At 37.4% G+C, this 21948-nt stretch overlaps 1 long non-coding RNA gene across 1 annotated transcript in view; it reads right to left on the bottom strand.

Annotated features, from left to right (window-relative positions):
- LOC140620115 (uncharacterized) overlaps positions 1–21225 on the bottom strand; it is a 36783-nt gene extending 15558 nt beyond the window's left edge. The window contains exons 1-2 of the long non-coding RNA XR_012019853.1: positions 21158–21225; positions 17202–17433 (exon numbers count right to left, since the gene is read on the bottom strand). This is a non-coding gene — a long non-coding RNA (uncharacterized lncRNA). The remainder of the gene's footprint in view (positions 1–17201; positions 17434–21157) is intronic.
- Between the last annotated feature and the right edge of the window lie 723 nt (positions 21226–21948).

Genomic DNA, 21948 nt, shown 5'->3' with positions numbered 1-21948 from the left:
ATCAACGACAATTTATACTTGAAAACAATTAGCATGAGTTACTTGTGTGTTCAAATAATCAATTTCACAGAAAAACCTTCATAATGTGCAAAGATATATGTTCAGAAATATTAACTGTAACACTGTTAGCAATAGCGAAAGTCTAGTAATTACTTAAATATCCATCATAAATTATAGTACACATTCTAGGCAGAGTTCTAAACAATGTTTTTTTTTTAAAAAAATTGAATAAATACATATGTACTGATGTAAGAAAAATGGCTGAGGTGCATTGTTAAATGGAAAACCTATAGAACGGAATATTTAATAGGAAAGCAATTCATGTGACCAACAAATATGGATCATGTGAGTGTATGTGCATGTATTTGCATTATACGACCAGTGAGGCTAAAATTACCCAGAAGGATTCCTAAGAAAATGTTAGTAGTTAATTCTGGGCTTGTTTCAAGCATTTTACAATGTTTTTACAATGATCACATATTAATTGACTGGAAGCAATAGACACATTACTTCTGTTATTTTCCAAGTTCTGCTGTGGCTTCTCCGCACATTTGAACTCCTAGAGTCGATGTTAAAAATACATTTTGATTTTGTCTCTTCTGTCACATGTTTTTTCCTATTTCGTGATCTCAATTTTGTTTATTTTCTACAACATTCATGTCTATTTTTTATTATATCTTCACTTCTACTATCTTTTGGCTTATTCTGTTTTTTTAGAACTTCTTCAAAAGATGTTTGTTAACTGGTTTTGAAATTTGTGTCAAGTAATCGAAGAAAAATGCCCAGTTTCCTTGTCAGGACCAGTTTGAGTTCATCTAGCAAATTTTGATACGCAATATTCTGTTCACCATTAATTCTAACATTTCCTCATTTCCATCATAGTTTCTTATTTGACCCGTTAGTTATTCGGAAGTTTTAAAGTCCCCAAATATGGGAGTTTTTAAAAATTATCTTATTTATTTAAAATTAGTCATATCGTAATCAGACAAGATGGTATTATCTCAAATTGTTTTCTTCTGTTTGGTGTTTGTTCTAATAATATGGAAGTGCTTAAAATGTTCTTTTTTCAATTAGGACAGTCTCAGTTTCTGAGACCTTTTTATTGTTTTTTTTTTTTCTTGGTAACATATATGTTAACTCTGTTAAAGCTCTAAATTCTTTATGATAATACATCATCAAAATGCTTTCCAAATAGTCATTCCCAACGGTCTCTTCTTTGACAGAAACAATGCCATTCTCTTGATTGCCAGATGTGAGTGCTACTAACAAGCAAAACCCATAATTTCTAAAATAAAGATGAAATCTTTTTTTTTAGATTTATTTATTTATTTTAAAGACAGAGAGCAGGGTGAGGGGCAGAGGAAAAGAGAGAGAGAATCTTAAGCAGGCTCCACACCCAGTGCAGAGTAAATTATTAATTAAACACACATGTCTCTGAATCATGACCTGAACCCAAACCAAGAGTCAGAGGCTCAGCCAATTGCACCACTCAGGTACCCCTAAAATAAAGAGGAAATCTTATGACACTTTTCCTCTTACAAATGATTGGTTTTGTTTATTTATCTATTTTTTATTTGTTCTATGGTACTATTTGCCAAAAGGACTTTGAGGTTATTTCCTCAGAATGTCCCCTGTGTCTAAGGCAAAGAAGAAGACTTTGATGATGATGAGAACCATGGGAGGTTTTGAAGAAGAGAAATTATATGATCAGGTCTGTGTTTACCAGAGATTATTCTGGAAACACGGAAAGATGACTGGGAAGGGATAAAGTTTAAAAATAGAGCAAGAAGTTAACCAGTTAGGAGCTGTAAAGAATATGAACTGAGAGAGTGTGGAGGGTACGAGTCTAACAATGCTGAGCACTCAAGAGACAGTGAGGCTACCCACAGAGTAGGGGCCCCCAAAATACTTTTGGAATAGTTTAACATCATAGAATTCAAAAAAGACACTAAAACTTATGGTTAAAATCCAAATTCTATTGGATTCTTTATAGTACTTAACTCTATGAATTTTTTTTTTAAAATGCATGTGTATTTAGTGTGGCTGTGCCATTGTATGTGCTCAGAGCTTCCAAGGATCCTAGTGAGTGACGAGATTTGTTGCTTAGGCAATTTAATGATGGTACTGGTGCCATCAACTGAGATAAGGAGCACAAGAATAAAACAGATTTTTTTGAGGGGGAGTTTAACGTGGGGATTTTAGAGGTTGAAGTGACAGAGGGCCTTCTAAGCAATCATGCCCAGTAAGATCCAGCACCTAGCAGTTGGGGCTGGTCATAGAGAGAAATAACCTGTCTTACATCTGGAGCGTGTTTATGAAGTACCTTCATGTGCATGATTGTTCAGAATGGACACAAAATAGAAAATACAATGGTAAACACAGAAAAAAGGGGAGGCTTTTTGCTTGATCATCTAATTACATCTTAAATCATTTTGATTTGATTTTTAGGTAGGGAAGGCTTTAGGATTTATAAACTGTAGTGGCTCAGCCAGTCATCTAAAAAGGTACCACTCGGGATCCCTGGGTGGCTCAGTGGTTTGGCGCCTGCCTTTGGGCCAGGGCATGATCTTGGAGTCCTGAGATCGAGTCCCACGCCGGGCTCCAGGGAGGGAGCCTGCTTCTCCCTCCTCCTGTGTCTCTGCCTCTCTCTCTCTCTCTCTCTGTCTATCATAAATAAATGATAAATAAATATTTAAAAAAATAAAAATAAAAAGGTAGCACTCAGTCTCCTAGCCATCTTTGTTACGAGAAGCATGTAAGTTTTTTGCTTATGGCTCATTTTACAGTTGAAAACCACGGAAAAGGGCTTGACCAACTAACCCATGAAGCCCTCAAACTGCACAGGACCAGACACATAGTAGTTATTTAACAAATATTGAATTGAATTCAAGTTGTGACGCAACAATGGGTTTTCACACTTCTAGACATCAGCTTTCTGGATTTTCCATGATTCCCATCATCATCAAATATAAAACTCAATTTTTTAACAGAATATTCAAGGCCCTTCCTAAATTGGCAATAACACACCTTTCTTAGATCTTTCCTAAGTACAGGCATACCTCATTTTATTGTGCTTCATCCTCTTTTCTTATTGCATTTCTTATAAATTTATGGCTGGTGGCAACCCTGTGTCAAACAAGTTTATTGGCACCATTTTCCAAGAGCATTTGCTCACTAGGAAGTGTCATGTTATGGAAATTCTCAATTTTCAAACTTTTCCATTATTGTTATATTTGTTGTGATCTGTAATCAGTGATCTTTGATGTTGCTATTTTTTTTGATGTTGCTATTTTAATTGTTTGGGGGCACCACCAACTGCACCATATAAGATGGCAAACTTAATAAAAGTGTGTGTTTCTGACTGCTCCACTGATGAGGTGTTTCTCTTTTTCCTTCACTGCAGGTGTCCCTATTCCCTGAGACACAGCAATATTGAAATTAGGTCGATTAATAACTCTATAGTGGCCTCTAAGTGTTCAAGTGAAGAGAGGAATCAGACATCTTTCATTTTAAATCAAAAGCTAGACATGGTTAAGCTTAGTGAGGAAGGAAGGCATGCTGAAAACAGGGATAGATCGAAACCTAGGCTTCTCATGACAACAGCCAAGTTGCGAAAGCAAATGAAAAATTCTTGAAGAAAATTAAAAACGTTACTCCAGGGGCACCTGGTGGCTCTGTTGGTTGGGCACCTCACTCTTGATTTGGGTCATGATCTTGGGGTTGTGAGATTGAGCCTCACATTGGGCTCCACGCTGGACAAGGGGCTTGCTTAGGATTCTTTCTCCCTCTGCCCCTTCCCCTGCTTGCACTTGCTCTCTCTCTCTCTCTTTCTCAAAAAACAAATAAAAAATAAAAGTGTTATTCCAATGAACATATGAATGATAAGAAAGTGAAACAGCCTTATTTTCGATATGGAGAAAGTTGGATTAGTCTGGACAGAAGTCAAACCAGCCACAACACTCCTTAAGCCAAAGCCTAACCAGAACAGGGCCTTAACTCTCTTCAATTCGATGAAGGTGGAAGAGGTGAGGAAGCTGCAGAAGAAAAGTGTGAAGTGAACAGAGGTAGGTTCATGAGGTTTAAGGGAAGAAACCATCTCCATAACATAAAAGTACAAGGTGAAGCAGCAAGTGTCGATATAGAAGTTGCAGCACGTTTTCCAGAAGATCTAGCTCAGATTACGTAGGAGGGTGACTACTCTGAGCAGCAAATTTTCAATGTAGATAAAACAGCCCATATATTGGAAGAAGACATCATCTTGGACTTTCTCAGCTAGAGAGGAGAAGTCAATGCCTGGCTTCAAATCTTCAAAGGACAGGCTGACATTTTTGTTGGAGGCTAATACAGCTGGTGACTTGAAGTTGATACCAGTGCTCCTTGACCATTCTGAAAATCCTAGGGCCCTTAAGACATGCTACATCCACTCTGCCTGTGCTCTATAAAGGGAACAACAAAGACCATATGGCAGCACATCTGTTTACCCCCAGTTTACTGAGTATTTTAAGCCCACTCTCAAGACCTACTGCTCAGAAAAAAGGGATTTCTTTCAAAACATAACTGCTCCTGGTCATTCAAGAGTTCCAATGGAGATATGCAGTGATTAATGTTGTTTTCATACTGGCCAACACAAGGTCCATCCTGCAGCCTATCAATCAATCAAGGAGTAATTTTGACTTTCACATCTCATAAGAAGTACGTTTGGTGAGGCTATCGCTGCCTAGATAGTGATTCCCTTGGTGGACGGGAGCAAAATAAAGTGAAAAGCTTCTGGAAAGGATTCATCATTCTAAATGCCATTAAGAACATGCATGATTCATAGGAAAAGGTCAAAATATCAACATTGAACAGAAGGTTGGAAGAAGTTAATTCTAACCTAAAAAAAAAAAAAACTGATGGAGGAGATAACTGCAGATGTGGTGGAAATAGCAAAAGAACTAAAATTATAAGTAGAGTCTGAAGATGTGACTAAATGCTGTAATTTCCTGGTGAAGATGCTATAAAGACTGCCAAAATGAGGGGCACCTGGGTGGCTCAGTGGTTGAGAGTCTGCCTTTAGCTCAGGTCATGATCCCAGAGTCTTTGGATTGAGTCCCGCGTCGGGCTCCCTGCATGGAGCCTGCTTCTCCCTTTGCCTATGTCTCTGCCTCTTTCCGTGTCTCACAAATAAATAAATAAAATCTTAATAAAAAGACTTTCAAAATGGCAACAAAGGATTTAGAGTATTATATCAATTTAGTTGACAAAGCAGCAGCAAGATCTGAGAGGACTGACCCCTATTCTGAAAGACGTTCTACTCTGAATAAAATGGTATCAACCAGCATCACATGCTATGCTATAGAGGAATGTTCATGAAAAAAAAGAGTTAATCAATGCGGCAAACTTAATTGTTGTCTTATTTGAAGAAATTGCTACGCAAACCAAGAAACAGATTCTTAACTATAGAGAGCAAGCTGATGGTTACCAGAGGGGAGGTGGGTGGGTTAAACAGGTGATGGGGATTAAGGAAAGTATCTTTGATGAGCACAGGGTGTCGTATGTAAGTGATGAATCGCTAAATCCTGCATCTGAAACTAATGTTGCACTGTATGTTAACTGGTTGGAATTTAAATAAAAACTTGGAAAATGTCAAAAAAAAAAAAAGGAAAAAAGAAAAAAGAAATTGCCACAGCCATTCCAACCTTCAGCAACCACCATCCTGATCGGTCAGCAGCTTTCAACATCAAGGGCAAGACCCTCCACCAGCAAAAAGATTATGACTCCTTGGAAGCTTAGATGATGGTTGGTGTTTTTAGCAATAAAGTATTTTTTAATTAAGGTACATACATTGTTCACACATAATGCTGCTGCACACACTTAATAGACAACAGTGTAGTGTGCACGTAACTTTTGTATGCATTGGGAAGCCAAAAAATTAATTTGATTTGCTTTATTGTGATAGTTGCTCTATTTGCAGTGCTCAGGAGCTCTCTGACGTAGCCTGCACCTGTCCCCTGGTCCTCCTTATCCCCAGATCTCTAGCCAGAGTTCTCACCATATATGCTATGTAATTTCAGATCTCCTTACCTTAACTCATTGCCTTCTTTTCCTTCCCCTCTCCCCTTCCATTATGCCTGTAATCTCAGTAGTGTGCTAAAATTACTTTTTTGTCTTTCAATAATTTCTCAAATGTCTCTGCTGTAGCCATTTCTAACCACCCTTGCGCTCATAGCAGGAATAATGACTCCGTCTTTGGATTTCCTACATAAGTTGGTTTATAAATACATAAAGCATTTATCACTATGCATTATGGTTAGAGCTCATTTTCTGCTAGACCTGAGTCTTTTTGAGAATAAGAACCATGTCTTACTTCTACCCTCCTCCCTTTCCCACTGTGATACAACATAACTGCTCATGGAACTGAATTAGGCGTGTTTTCTATGTGGAGTCATTGGCCTCTGGACAGGAGGGAAGCCCTAAGCACCACTCCCTTTCTAGTGGAGCCTCTTTTCCTCTACTCCCTTTCTTGTCTTCCCCAGCTCCCAGCCTCTGTTTGAGGAGAAGATGGAGTCAGAAGGAAATACTGATGGAGTCAAACGTACCAGCTTTCTGGTTGAAGGAGGCACCGTGGCAACACCCTCCAATGCCTCTTCTACTTGTGAGCACCAACTTTGGTACCAGTGAGCAGCTGCAGCTAAGATGGAGACAAATGGATCCAGAGATTCCTCTTGAGCCATGAGTCTAAGCCACGTGCTCAGCCCAGCTGTCCCGGTTGCTTTTCGACAGGACATGGGGGACCAGCCGACAAGAATTAAGGCAAATTTAAATTTAGAATTTGTCCTCACTGATGAGTTCATGGCTTCTTGGGAGTCTCATGTGGAAAAAGACATGGGGACGAGAAGTAGAGTTGGAAGCTCTAAGTCCCCTGATCTAGTATCTTCTAATACCATTAAAACTAACCCTCATTCCTAACAGCACAATAGGGCAATTGTATTTTGTGTATTAAGATTAGCATATTTAAAAATTCCTCTGTTCTCTAACTTACCTTGGCAGGTTCAATCGTTTCAATCCTTAAGTCTCTTTCACTATAGAACCTTGTAGCTTAGAGTGATTCAATGGGGTCCCAATTGGGATGCAAGTGATAATAGTCAAATCATGTTCTTTAGTCACTTTTTCTTATGTGTTTTCCTGGATTTTTTTAAAAATTAATTTTTAAAGAAAATACACTGTTTTTGTTTTTTTGTTTTGTTTTGTTTTTGCTGGTGCTTATAGAGTTTCTTTTTGGGGGAGGTTAGCAATATTTCAAATCTTCTATCATCTTCCATCTGTTGACTCTTACTTTCACTATGAGCTCATGAAGGTAGAGAGATCTCGTTCTTACCTAAATCAAATCTAACACAAAACGATCATTATTCTTCAATGTGCACATTTAAAGAGTGAAGTTATAGTCCCTGTTCAACTTTTATGTGTTTCTTGATCTGATCTCAAATTTATCAACATTTCAAGCAAGGTGCTACCTAATTTTGATGGATACACATGAAAAGGAAAGTGGGTCATTCGCTTCAAAGCTGAAGCTATAGGCTATTCATGCGCTGCACTGAATCCCCATCCCTTTTCATGTTTCAAGTTAAAAATTTTAAGCAGCCACATGTTTGTCATTGTAATTGATACTACAGTGCTGCCCTCCCTCAGCTCTTTCATCCTCAGATGTATATAAATATTCCCCTTGGCCCATGAGTTTCTGTTTCTTTCATGGATACCCAGTATTCGTGAACTGGGCGTGCTGTCCCTAATAATCAAAGGCTGCAGACCACAGTGAATAGTACCTGGGCTTCTTTTTCACCATGTGGAACAAGAGCATTTGTTGTTGTTGCATATTGTGTTTCTGGACAAAGTCCCTATTCCCACTGTAACCAAATCAAATGAGCTTGTGGTTGGATTTTATTCATCCGAATTGCGGTTAATGCAGTCCTCAGCTATGGCATTAGTTATGGCCTGCCCAGGACTGCTGAAGAGTCGGCTTTGTGATTTACCTGACTCAGTATGTGATCAAGCATCTCCATTATTGGAATAAAATGAAAACTTCCAAGATCATGGTCATGCAATAGAGGAAACAATTTTGCCTCAGCACTAAAGCTCAAATGCTACACTAATCTACAGTAATTCTGTTATTGCATTTGGAAGCAATTCCTTCTATTCACTCAGAGATAACTGTTACCACATACAATAGGCTGCCTCCTGCCTTTTCCCCACAGTGAGCAAAATACACTGTTCATCGCAAAGAAACCCAGCAGTAGTAGGCTGTAGTGTTTGTTTCTGTGCGAACGAATGTGCGCTTGAAGATCATCAGGAGGCTTGGTTTGTATTTCAAGGTTAGAGTGGAACACATGCTCAGGGTGTAGGACACTCAAGCAAAATATGCACGCGAGGAGATTATTGCCTTCCCCAGATTTTGGTGAGAAATCTAATAAAAAATTATTTGATCCCAATAGTCCCACCAGCACCACTCTGGCTCAAGAACTGAGCTGCCTGAATGGCTTCAGGATCATTCTGCAAAGGGAATTATTTGGTAAATAAACATTAACAGACTCGTTCTCTGTGTACTAGTATGGATTGGACTTACTGATTGTTCACTTTGCATCCTGAGTGTAAATCTTGCTTGCCAGATTTAAACCAATCGCTCTAGGTAGAAGAACATTCATTTTGCTTAAGAAAATAAAATCCTTAACTTTCTAAGCTTGCAATTTTGACATGAGTATTTTTGCATCAGAAAATGCTCCTTTCCGTATCTGTCTACAAACTGTCACGAGGTGATATCCTATCTTTCCTGACCACCTAGTGTGAGGGAGGGATGGCAATTTGATAATTAACAACAAATACGAGATATATATTAAGTTAACAGCACTTCTACGTTTCTGCCATGATCAACTTCGTCTGACTTTCTGTTTTATCAACCTTCTGTGACAAGTGCATTATGGAAAGACTCCTTTTAAAACATGATTTTGGCCCTTCCTCATAAAACAAAGCAGATCATCTAGAAATGGCAGGTTATTTTACACTTGGCATCGTTAGGTCTCTTAGTTAAAATCCCTGTTAAATGTTAAGCATTTAGGCTCGGAATGTGATTCTTGTCACTGTATGGTGTCGGCTTTCATGCAAACAAGCTAAAATAAACATGAGCGATGGAAAGCTTATAACTGGAGAAATCAATAGTATTTGGGGAATGTTAAAGAGGAGGAGTTGAATATCCATGCCAAGAGCATTCAAGGAATGAAAATCCTCAGCTAATCACCCCAGACATCTTTGCTTGATTTGATTAAAACATATGTTTTAAATGACGGGATCTGTAGATTTAAAAATAGTAGCAAGTCAAAGTACAACTCAATCCTTCCTAAATTGGGGAAATGAGGTCATAATGACTATTCGGAGAAAAGAGCTAGCAAAGGGCATTGCAAAAACTACCTTTTCCATCTCTCCTCCTGTGTTTTCCTGAGTCTATGGTATTGAAAGAGCCATTTCCCCCCAGTTTTATTGAGATACCCTCGGCAGACGGCACTGTGTAGATTTAAGGTGTACAGCATAGTGATTTGACCTACATTTGTGAAACGATTGTCACAGGAAGTTTAGTTAACATCTGTCATTTCATGCAGACACGAATAAAGAAAGAAAAAGAAAAAAAAAATCTTTCCTTGCAATGAGAACTCTAAGGATCTGCTCTCTTAACAACTTTCAAACACGCCATAGAGCAGTGTTAGCTAGGGCTATCCTACTGTACATTACATCTCTATATTTATTTATATTGTAACCAGAAGTTTGTACCTGTTGGCCACTTTTCCCAGAGCCATCTCTGAAGTGGAGTGACATCACTATATCCAGTGAAACAAAGTGGGAGGGAATGTTACGTACCTCAACACTAAGAAGCGTAGCGCATCTACTTTATTGGCAGTGGGGAACCCACGAATGTTACTGACCTTTAGAGGCTTTGTTTTCCAGGATAAAGACCATCAGATTTCTTTTCTGTCTGTATGAGACTATCTCAAATCCTTAGATTTTGCTGAAAAGCTTGAAATTAATTGCTCACTGACATCTATGCGGCAAAAGCTGCGCTGTATTGATATTCCAAGAAAGTGCAAAGGTTTGAAAATGAAGTATTCGAAATTTGATTTGAAATTTGAGTATTTGATTTGAAATTTAAGTATTAAAAACCTCCTCCTCGTGTATCCTTCTTGTACGTTCTTGGCACCTAAGCAGGTATGTTTCCCCATCCTCTGCTAGTCAGGGCTGTTTCCTTGCGTAGATCATTATGTAGAATTCCCACTTTTCTTTTCAGCTACGGTCCTGAATATGCCACCCAGGAGAGGCAAGATGAGGCTCACATTCCAAAGTCATGAGCGTGGAAGTGGATACTTGGAGGTTTAATGTGGTGCCATAATCCAGCAAATAGTGTAACATGTGACTCAGGCATTTGTACGTCTAAACTCTTGACATTCTTCCTTTTGAACTTCGCTTGTGCAAATGCAAGGGAGCAGGAGAGACAGAACCATCCACTGAGGAATATCATTACCACATTTGGCTTGGTTCCCTGCCTCCTCCACTCCACCCTACCCTAACTTTTTAGTTAGGAAAGTTAAAGCTTTTAAGTAAAGCTTGAATACTCGGGGAGACAAGTCCAGAGGATTTTTTTTTTTTTTTTTGACTGTCGCTTCGCAGCTTGAGTTGATAATAAGTATCCCTGACTACTGTCAGCTTTAGAAGATCTGTCATCCATCCTCATCTCCTGGATGAAACACCACTGGCTGTATGTTTGAAAGCCTTGTTGCTTTCTGTTCTCAACATTTGGACTCGCTTCTCACACATGGTTATGGGCATTGAGTTCAGGCTCTGAAAACCACATACTCTAAAGGGTTTCTCATTAAATTGAAGGCCCAAAGCAATGATTGATACCCACCCCCCCCCAAACAATGTTGCTTTTCCTACCTTTACAAATATCATTAAAATAGATCTCTCATATGTAAATATAACTTCTCTAGCAAAACTTTTTTGGGTAACCATCTGGAATAATACAGAAATGCTCGTATGGGATCATATGTTGACCCCCCTTTCTCTGATATCTTTGGCATCCATATCCAAGGTAAACCTGGGAAGTGTTGCCTCCTACGTTCATCTGTACTTTCTTAATTCGGGTTATTAAATACATGACAACTACAAAGCTTTTGACAACTATAATAAAGACACTGATGTATTGGGAAGGTTATTTTCGATAGTGTTAAAGACACTTGTTATGACACGATTATTTTAGGCACCACATGTATACTTTAAGGGAGAGTTTGTGAATTTAAATTCTTGACAAAATGTCCAGGGTATATTCAAAGCAAGAAAAAGAATAACCCAAGTGGCTTTCTTTCTCCCAGTTTTGGATGAAGGTGGACACAGGGGAATCTAGTGTTCAATTCTTAGGGAAAAGAAATATTTTAATGTGCTGATTTTTTTTGTTATTATTTTCTTAGTTAAGTCAGGTTTGAAGAAGCAAACATGCTACTTGTGTATATTAGTAGTTATTCAGCCGCCATGACCTGACTCATACTATGTGAGTACATCCTGTTATATTCACCATTCTGAGAAACGCTGTTCTTACATGAGAGAGCACTGAGAGGAAAAGCCAAAACCTTCCCAGGATTTTCCAGAAGGAGTGTGTTTTTCTCTTCCAGTGTAGTACTTAATATATGCTGAGTCCCACATATGGATAGATACAGATTTTGTGGGTTCTAAAGCCACATTATTTGGGGTAATCTCTTTGAGGAAAAGATTACAAAATTAACAACTATTCTTAATATTTAAATTTTGCATTAGGGAAAAGGCACAACAAACTATAAACTTTAAAGAGCTGACACAAATACCACAAAATCTGGGAAAATGGCATTATTTTTTACTAGTTACGTGAATATCATCTCTCTGTGATATTTCTCTATATATTTGGGCTGCATTCTTTAAAGGCCCCTTTAGAGAACAATGTGCTATCATTTTCTGCAGAGAGAATAGGATATCTCTGCAGCTGTGCCAATGCCGTGCCATAACAAAGAAAATGAGTAGCGGGGGGAATCGTTATGGAAAGGGACACTGGTCTTAACCAATTGCAGTTAAAATATCTTGTTTTTGCACACTTTACAAAAAAACTTGTGGCTGTATGAACATGAGCATCTCTTCATAAAGCCTTAGATGGACCCATGCAAGTGAGGTGTCCTAAAGCCTTACTACTCTGATGCAACATCCACATCTGGAGTCAAATGTTATTTTAAGATCAATATATACATATATACCTAATTTATTGAGATGTAATTCACATCTTATAAAATTGATAATTTTAAAATATACAATGCAGTGAATTTTAGTATATTTATCCAGTTGTGCTCCAATTCCAGAACATTTTCATCACCCCCAAAGGAAACCTTGTACCTATCAGCACTCATTCATTCTCCTTTCCCACTAGTCCTTGTCAACCACAGCATTAGTCAGGGTCCTCCAGACAAACAGAACCAACTGGATGGTTGGATGGATGGATGGATGGATGGATGGATGGATGGATGGACATAGAGGTATATAGAAAGAGATTTGCTGTAAGAGATTGGCTCTTGTGGTTACAGAGACTGAGAAGTCCCATGACCTGCCATTTGCAAGCTGGAGGCTCAAGAAATCCAGTGGCATAATTCCAGTCTAAATCTGAAGGCCTGAGAATCAGGGGACCGATGGTAAAGTCCCAGTCTGAGTGTCTGAAGGATCGAGAACCAGGAGAAGAGATGCCATTCCCACAACTCAGTTCTTGAGCCACAGTAGTGCGGGTGGGATTACTGGAATTTTTATTGTAATATGTTTAATCAGATTGCTTCTTCTTGCATCATCTGAATAGTTTCTAAGACCTTGTCCACTAAATCTAAGTTACTGTTGTTTTTACTTTTTTCCTGCATGAGGAAAATAATGTTAAAGAACTTTCCAGAGCTCGTGTTTGAAAACAGGTCTGTTTGATTACATGGCGCTAAAACATTCTCTGCAAAGGTACGGCTTCCCTGTAACACTCAGAAGGGGAAGCCCACACCTCCAGATGCTTTTTCGGAGGTTCTGAGAGGCCTCAGACCAAAAAAAGACCATGCCACACTGCACCGAACTCTGCTTTTCAGCTTTCAGCTGGGAGTATATTCTTTGGACTATAAAGTGGAAGATAACGAAATCTGGAGAATTAGTATTTTTATTTCATTACATTCTTTAAGTTCGTACGTATATCAAAGTACTCTTCATATATGTTTAGCTCAAATTTTAAATTTTATTTTCTTATTCTATTAGCTTTAGAAGCACATTTTTTTCTTAAGCTTATTGAGTTTTGTTTTCTTATACTTTTCTTCCTGAATATAGAAACTCTGCTTAGCTTCTTTCATGATTGACTTCTTACCTACCACCATGAGTTAGACATTATTAGGCCCTTAATTTTGCATATGACGAGATTAAGGTCAGGAAATGCACGTACACTTACAAAGGTTATACAGCAAATAAGAATCAGATCTGAGATCTAAAGTTGCTCTTGACCACCATTCTTCCATGATTAACATTTCATCTCAAAGCCATGTATGGTTAACTTTCTTTTTCTCTTCAAGTATACATTTCTTTTAAATTAAAGTATAGTTGACACACAATGTTATATTAGGGTCATTTGACGGGTGGTTTAACTTCTTAAAGCAGAAATCCAGAGAAATTCTGTGCCTCAATGTACTAGGCATAACAGTGCTAGAATTCTTAAGAATAGAAGTGTCTTGGCCTGTAGTGATGTTATGTCACGTGACATGAGACATAAAGATTTTTGGCTTAGGTGACCTCGGTCACATTACAATTAACTTGCTTTTAGATGATGTTTCTAGAAATCTTTCACTTATTTAAATTCTTAATGATCAAGAAAAGTAACAACTCCGTATAGACAGAGGCTTCCTTGATTTATCTTCCCTGAACACTCTCTCTTAAATACTAAACTATTTGGCCAGGGATTCAAACATGGTTTAATTAACAGCATTGTAATTTAAGTGGAATATATTTATACAAAACACAAGAGGACAAAAACAGCAAGTCTATATTTTCAGCTCCAACTCATAGCTTGAAGTCTAGACCAACATTTATAAACCTATCTATCTCCGAAACTCAACAAGTGTTAGCCACTTTGATCCTCTTTATCCAAATGTTTCCCTTGTTCTGTAATCATTGTCCCAGTGACTGGCACTGCCACCCACCCCGCGCCCAAGCCCGAAACCTAGAGACCGCGTACACTTCTTTCTATATTTCACCCCCTTGATCCGCCTGTTAAACACATTCAACCAATCCATGTTCATACTTCTAAACAACACGTATTTCATTTTTTCTTTTTATATCTGTGCACAACTGCTGCCTGGTTATGCAGCTTTCACTGCTATTACTATTCCTTTTCTTCCTCGATCTCTTCAGTTTAACCTTCAAATTTCACTTGTGTGCCCCACCCATTCATTCTCTGCACTACTGTCATGGTTAGCTTTTAAGAGTTCAAATATGTTCATACAAAATTATCAAAGCTAAGAGACAAAATTAAGAATTCTTGACATGACGTTATATAGCCAACAATTATTTGGTTACTGATAACTGCCCACCCTCACTACCTCTTGTTCTCCCTTAATTATAATCAAGTCTCTCCTCAGGCCATGATAGCTTCTAAGGATGAAGAGGGTCACGTTTTTAGTAATCATTTGTTTTACCAATTTGTGTCCACACCTGCTAATTTCTATCCCCTCTAAATCCTTGCTGAGTACTTTTTCTGTGTATCCTTGAGACTGTCCCATATGAGCTCATGGACATTCTTTTTGGCTACAACTACCACATAGAAACAATTCTGTTGCTTTTAATCCTTCCCAGTGGGAGAACATTCTTGTCCATGTCAAGAATTCTACTTCCCAATGCTTCCCAATCTGCCACAGATTCCCCCAAAAATCCACTGCGAAGTTTGCTTTATTTGTGATCCTCCATAGACTGGTGGTTGGTATTTAGGTCTAGGCACCTGTCACAAGGTCTTGTTCTGCTATTCTTGCCTATAATTTCATCAGATAATTTCCCCAGGTTCTTTCTCTTTCTTTTCTTATCTTTTTTTTTTTAAACTTCTCTAGGAAACCACTCCTTATCCCTCACTCTTATTGGCAAACTCTCTCTGCCCACTATGAACACTGGTACTTTAGCATGCATCTTACTTCCTAGCCTTCATCATGTCCCTGTCTTTGTCTGATTTCACCATAAAACCTCCAGGATGGGCACCCTATTTGTATTCCCAGCATCTACCACAGTGCCTGGAACACAGGACGCACTCAATCAGTGTTGGTTAAGTGTACCAAGAATATCTTTTCCTGTGTGCACACAGAAAAGCATGATTTGGGGAAAAATACAATTTGTTAACTTAAAAAAATGCTGCCTATTTTCCCTAGTTTTGTTTCTATTAAAAACTTACTTTGTATAAATTCAAATGCTTATTTTTTTAAGTATCATGATTGTGTGTCAGATTATAAACTGTAGGATAAGTTAATTTAGGTGACTACGATCATGAAAGAGACTCTTTACATTCAGTGATATGAGTCCTTAATTAGACATCTCATTTCTCAGAAGACCTAACAAGAAAAAAACAAAGAATAAGAAATAAGACAGAATTCTGGTTTTGTTAGGAAAGAAATTCAAGGAATCTGTATTTAATCAAAACATCCAAACAATCTCCAGATACTGTCTGGCAACAAATTTAGGATTTGCAGAGCTGAAATGTTGATTTGCTTTGCTATAAATATTACCTTGATGAAAGACAGTTCTAACCCTGTCTTCTACCACTTTATATCTGATAAGAAAGTTAATATTGCATGTATTTTCTTAGGAACTCATTGGATCTAACCTTTTTGGAAATATCCAGAGAGACATAATTATTCAACATGAAAAGAACTATCCAGATTTCACATGGAAAATGCCTACAAAACAAAGGTGCAAAGAACCGAGAAAGAACAAGAGTAAAAATGTTCTTCAAATCTCAGGACCAATCCAGCAGCCTTATGAAAAAAAAAAAAAAAAAAGGAATTTCTTTTGATGTCAATGAGAACTCCAAATTCTCAAGTTTGGGCACAGAGCCCATTCTGTGATATGTTAACTAAAAGAAAAATTTCCTTCTCCAGGCGTCTGCCTTCCTTTTTCTCCATTTCCATGGCAAGCTGTTTCAAGGTGCTTCATGAAAAGCTTCTCAAAACCAATGTGTTCTAAAAGCCACAAGTTTGATGACTGATGAAAGAGCCACAAGAGAGAGGTTTTGCATCTTTTCTTTAACAGAGATCTTGAAAAGCCAAATGACTGGGAAAGAGCATGATTCATCCCCTGCAAATGCTGAAACGTATGTTTAACTGTCACCTACTGCATTTTGCAGCGATACCTATTCAAAAGCCACCCAAAATATGCAAGTACCGTTCTGAGGAGGGAGAAAAAAAAACTGAGTCATGATAAATCTCTTACTGAACTTTCTTTCATTTATGGAAATTGTGAGTGTTTAAATGTTACAAATACTCACATTTCTATTCACATTATGTGAAAACTCATACAGTAAGTCTTCAACTATACAGAGCTCCCTGGAAATGAGTTATTCTGAACAGCTGAATGTTCCAGATGGCTTGGGGTTAACTCACTAAGTTCCAGCTAGAATGTAGCAACTATCTCCAAAACAGGCCAGGTTTTATCCATCTAAAATTTTTCAGAGCATAGACCATGCTTAAGAGATCAGTTAAATGTCACAAAGTGTATTCTAAAGTGTACACAGTGTGCACAGTATTTGGTACAGTTCCCTACACAGAGTAAATATTCCAGGAAGTAGGAATAATTATTGTTACTGCTTCTTTGATCACAACTATAATTCCTAAAGATTCTTAATCTTTCTGGTCAACATGGTATTAGATGACTGCATCTTTTGATCCTTGGGTCATTTGACTGAAGACTGTTTAAAACAGAAAACGATTAAGTGGTTAATTTGGATGGATGAGGTATGCCGTAAACTTTTGGGTCCTCCAAAAATCCATGTATTGAAACCCAGACCTCAGTGTGATGGTATTTGGAGGTGGGGCGTCTGGGAGATAATTAGGTCATAAAGACAGAGCCCCCATGAATGTGATTAGTGCCTTTATAAAAGTCACTCCAGAGAGATTTCTCACCCCTTTCATCACGTAAGTATACAGCTACAAGATGTCCCTCTAGGTACCAGGAACCAGGCTCTCACAGACCCTGAATCTTCTGGCATCTTGATCTTGGACTTCTCAGGCTCCAGCACTGTGAGAAATGTTGGTTATTTATAAAACATCCAGTCTATGGTATTTTGTTACAGCAATCTGAACAGATGAAGACAGAATATGTGGTGTTACACCACGGCTTCCTGTGACTCAGCACCTGCAAAAGAATTAAACAGCAATAGTCAGTGACTCTGGTATTACCCAGGGCAGATTAGCCGATGCTGCGTTGATCCATCAACGTGTTTCAGAATTCTTCCCCACGTGAATGCCTATTTCTTCTTCTGAGATTATCAGAGTTTTCAAGATTTCTTTCCTGTAATCATTTTGGAGAATTATGCTTACATCTGAGTGAATACATAGAAAAACTGATGATGCAGGAAAGAGAAGGCATGACTGCAAGAATAAAGTCCTAATGGAGATGTGAGATGGTTGGCCTCAGGTAGCGATCAGACCATTCTTCCTTTATAAAAAGAGTTTCTCAGGTCAACCCATTTATTCAAAACTGGGCCTGCCATCAGGAATAAAACAGTAGCCAGAAAATAAATTTTGTGGGCAGAGGATGAGACAGTTTTCATCTGGTTGTATCTCATTTACTAAGGAAGTATGAAGTCATCAGCTGGGTTTTTAATCACAGAAGATTGAGGAAGGAGAAAATGTGAAATAGCTGTCTGAAAGAGTGAGAAAAAAATCTACTGTGGAATATGGGTGGAGCTTTAGTGCCTGCTTGATAATTTTGTCATTCACTCTACTAAAGTGTGACTAGTGGTTGTGGTCATGAATTATTTGTGAATATAGTTTATAGATGCTGATCTTGCTTTGAGTCAAGAGCTAATTACTTAAGCAATAAATAACAAGTCTAGAATTTAAAATTTCTCATGAACATTCCAAAACGGAGACTTTCATTTAAGCTACTGCCATATATTATCTCAAGTTCCTCAGACATTTCCAGAAACATAAAAAGTAATTTGAAAGATTCTAGTCACAGCCAATAAAGAATAAAAGAGTTCAGAATATCCCAAATTGCACAAAAACTCGAGATTAAAAAAAATCAAACTGAAAATACTTTTAAAAATAAGGAGAAAAATAAAGAAAAAAAATTAGCTTGTTGAGAGGCTGGTTGGAGAAATGTTTTTTTCATCTTCTTATTAAAGATGGGTACGCAGTTGACTTAACAGTTCTCTCCTTTGTTTAAGGAGAGATTCAAGATTCTTCTTGAATCACTTTCCTAATGAGCAAGGAATCAAAGAAATGTAGCAACACTGAATATTTACAGTTTTACGCCAATCTATCTATATGTATTTTAAAGCTTCAGTATATTTAGTACTTTTAGTGATACTAAAAGATCTATCATTGAGTCCTTCAAATCCTACTTAATGCTTTCTCTGGGTTTAGCAAAGTGCAATTTACCAAGTTCCTTCACTGAGACTGTTGTTATTGTTGATTCGATGAAGTCGGTCATGGGTTTAAATTATGGCTCTTTATTATAATATCTATGAGGCACTGAGTAATTGATTTGGCTTCTCTAAATCTCTCGTTCCTCTCTGTAAACTGTGGGTAGGATTCAAACTTAACTCATAAGATTACTGTGAGTACTGAATGAAAGAAAATATTTAAAGCAAGATTCCTGTCACTTAGAATAAACAAATGATAGCTGATACATTATTGTATTTTTCTATATAATGCACACAAAGAAAGCCCTATGCAGGGATGCCATATTGACATATTACAGATGAAGAGAGGGTGAAGATGAGTCAGGAAGAAATGTGCCTTCCAGGAGGTTCTGTGACCACGGAACAGAGCTTGGGTATCAGGCCCATAGTAGACTCTTCGTCAGAAGACTGCAACACTGAAGCTACCTATTGACTCAGTAGAATGGTGGTTGTGATCGTTAGCCTCAGATCACCCAGAATGACGTTTCAAAAGAAAATTTATCCAAAAAAGAATTTAAATATATCCAAAGCAGACAGAAAAGTACAATTAATCTCTGTACCTTTTGTTTTGTTCTTGTTGAATCTAGATTCAACAATTATTAAGATTTGAAAATGTCATGTTTTGAAATTCCTCCCTCTAATGACTGTACATTTCTCTATGGAAAAAAAACACAATTTCTGAAATAATATGTGAGTTAAATGGAACAAATTAAGTAGTAGTCATGTATTATTCAGGACATATTTACTGTATTCCTCACATGTATCAGGCACCATGCTAAGTGTTGGCCTGGGATGGTGATGAAGACAGACACCTCTCTGTCCTAGGAGAGATCTATTTGCTTCGTCACAACCAAGGATGTCTCAGTAAGTTCTAGTTCTCTCATTTATGCAACTCATCAATTGTTCCATAGTTGCTGAGGGGGGGAAAAGGGGATTATTCATCTCAAAGTGGAAAACAGTAAGAGTATCTGACACCCAAACTTAAAAATATATTATCAGAATAGTTACTGCTAAAGACTAATTCGGCTAGCTAACAAGTGCTACTTTCACTTTCGTGATTGCTTTTCAAAAAATTTCCATATTCATAACCTATTCTGCTTTTATATTAATAGTAAATCTAACCAGGCAGTTCACTAAGATTAAATGATTCCAAATTTCCAAAGATCTCTTCAGATTATCAAGCATATTGGTATCTTACAAAAGCATAAATTTTAAGCTTTACTAGAACACCGACAAAATTGTTGTGGTAACAGTGGTACAAGTGGAGATACATCATTCAGTATCTTGGATAATTTTGGGTTCTTCTAGTTACTAAAATACCAAAGACAATCCCAAGCTACAGAACCCTCCAACAGTTTTTCTGTTCTATTCGGAATTGCTATACGATTGCCCATGGGAGAGCTGTGGCTTGAGATTGATGCCATATTGTCTGTTGGGAGGTCAGCACCATTATTTCCCTTCATCCCGGCTGATCTTTGTATCACTCAGGCTGAAGTCTGAGAACTAGACTTCTCAGATATTGTCAGAAGATCCTTCCAATGAGAGGCAATCCATGAAACATGGAAGGTGGAAAGGAAGGAAGCCATATTATCACTTTGGCTGCAATGGGCAGATACGTGGGTTTGGGCAGGCATGGCATATTTGCATCAGTTTTCAGGTATCTTATTCTGAAATCATTCACTTCACTGTTGGAAGCAGTGGTGATTGATGTAAGTTTCTGGCAGTTTCTGTAGCTTCTTGCCTTCACTAATTCTCTGTATCAAATCCTTTTCTATTTATTTCACGTAGACCGAGAGGTTTCTGTTTTCCTGACAGGACATAGACAGATAAATTATTTCTATATTAAATCAGAGGAGATGAAAATTGGGAAAAAAGTAGATCTAAAAACTCAGTAGAAGTGTTTTTATGATCGTGTCATGTTGATCTTTCATTTGAGCACATATTAGGTGCTTAATAAGTACTTCTTGTATCAATTCTAACTCGCTAAAAATAGTATTTGGATAAATTCAGTATTGGGAAAGACGAAGCCCACAGATGTGAATTTTAAAACAGGAATAAATCCATTTTTAGAATATCAAAGCAGGGACATATAATATTTTCATTTTCATATGATTGGATTAATAAAGCTGATAAAAATAGAAACATCAACTTTTAAGTAAATGCCTATTTTAATGTTTTCATATTTTATATTATAAGACCTCATAATATTGGCAGGTCTTTGTGGGTTTTTTTTTTTAAGATGTTTTTCCAGATTGTATATCAACTAAATAAATGATAGAGTATCTTACTACTATTCAGAACTGGAATATTATCAACTTAAAATGATTTATTCATCTAGGGATACTATTATTTTATATCATTAAATAAAAAATTCTAGTAATAGATGTGATCAAATCTACATTATACTTTGTTTGTAGAGAGGTTTTATTAATTGAAATTATCTTTGCTCACCCTCCTGAATTAATAAAATGTGGCTGACAGTCATCACAGTCTTACAGGCCACAGTTGTTAGGAAAAGATGGTTGCTAGGATACCTTCATTATTTCATCGTCATGTTACACCAGTCTATCAATTAATAAAGAAACACTCAAGTTAATTCTCAGTCACATTTATACACATTCTTAGCATATGATTTCGCTTATCTCCAAGTGACATTTCTCCCTCTAGCATTCACCTTCTACTCCATAAAATATTAAACATGAGGTTATCACATCAGTTTACAAATTACAGCAATGATGCACGTCTTCTACTTAACCTTTCCATTCACTTTCCATTATGGTGAAAGTTCTTACAGCAAATACCCATGCAGAGAGTAAATTATTTTTTCTACTTCTCAGATTTATTTCCAAGAAAATTGATGCCTGGGAAAAAAAATACATGTATTGAATTGATATCTTTAGTCCTTTTTAGCTCTTTCTAAGGGGAAAAGTGGGGGAGGAAATCCCTTTGAAAGTCGGTCCTGCATCTTTAGATATTCATAACTATTCCCAGGTTATTGCTTTACATTTTAGGGTTAGATTCACAGAAGATGTCCGGTACAGGGTCTTATAAATACATTTTTTATGACTATTACATTGCAGTCAGAATCACCACATACTGCCTTGAGTTGCTACTTGAAAGGGCATTATAAAAATAAATATAATAAATGAAAATTGTTGATAAAATAAATTCATCTCCTTTATTCCTGCCTAATTCAGTGCCTACGAATTCCAGTTTATGCTACCAAAAGAAAAGAAATTACA

The sequence above is a fragment of the Canis lupus genome, chromosome 28, assembly GCF_048164855.1.
Source record: "Canis lupus baileyi chromosome 28, mCanLup2.hap1, whole genome shotgun sequence".
NCBI classification, from domain to species: Eukaryota; Metazoa; Chordata; class Mammalia; order Carnivora; family Canidae; genus Canis; species Canis lupus.
The sequence above is the reverse complement of the archived record's forward strand: the minus strand, read 5'-3'. Positions and strand labels throughout refer to the sequence as shown.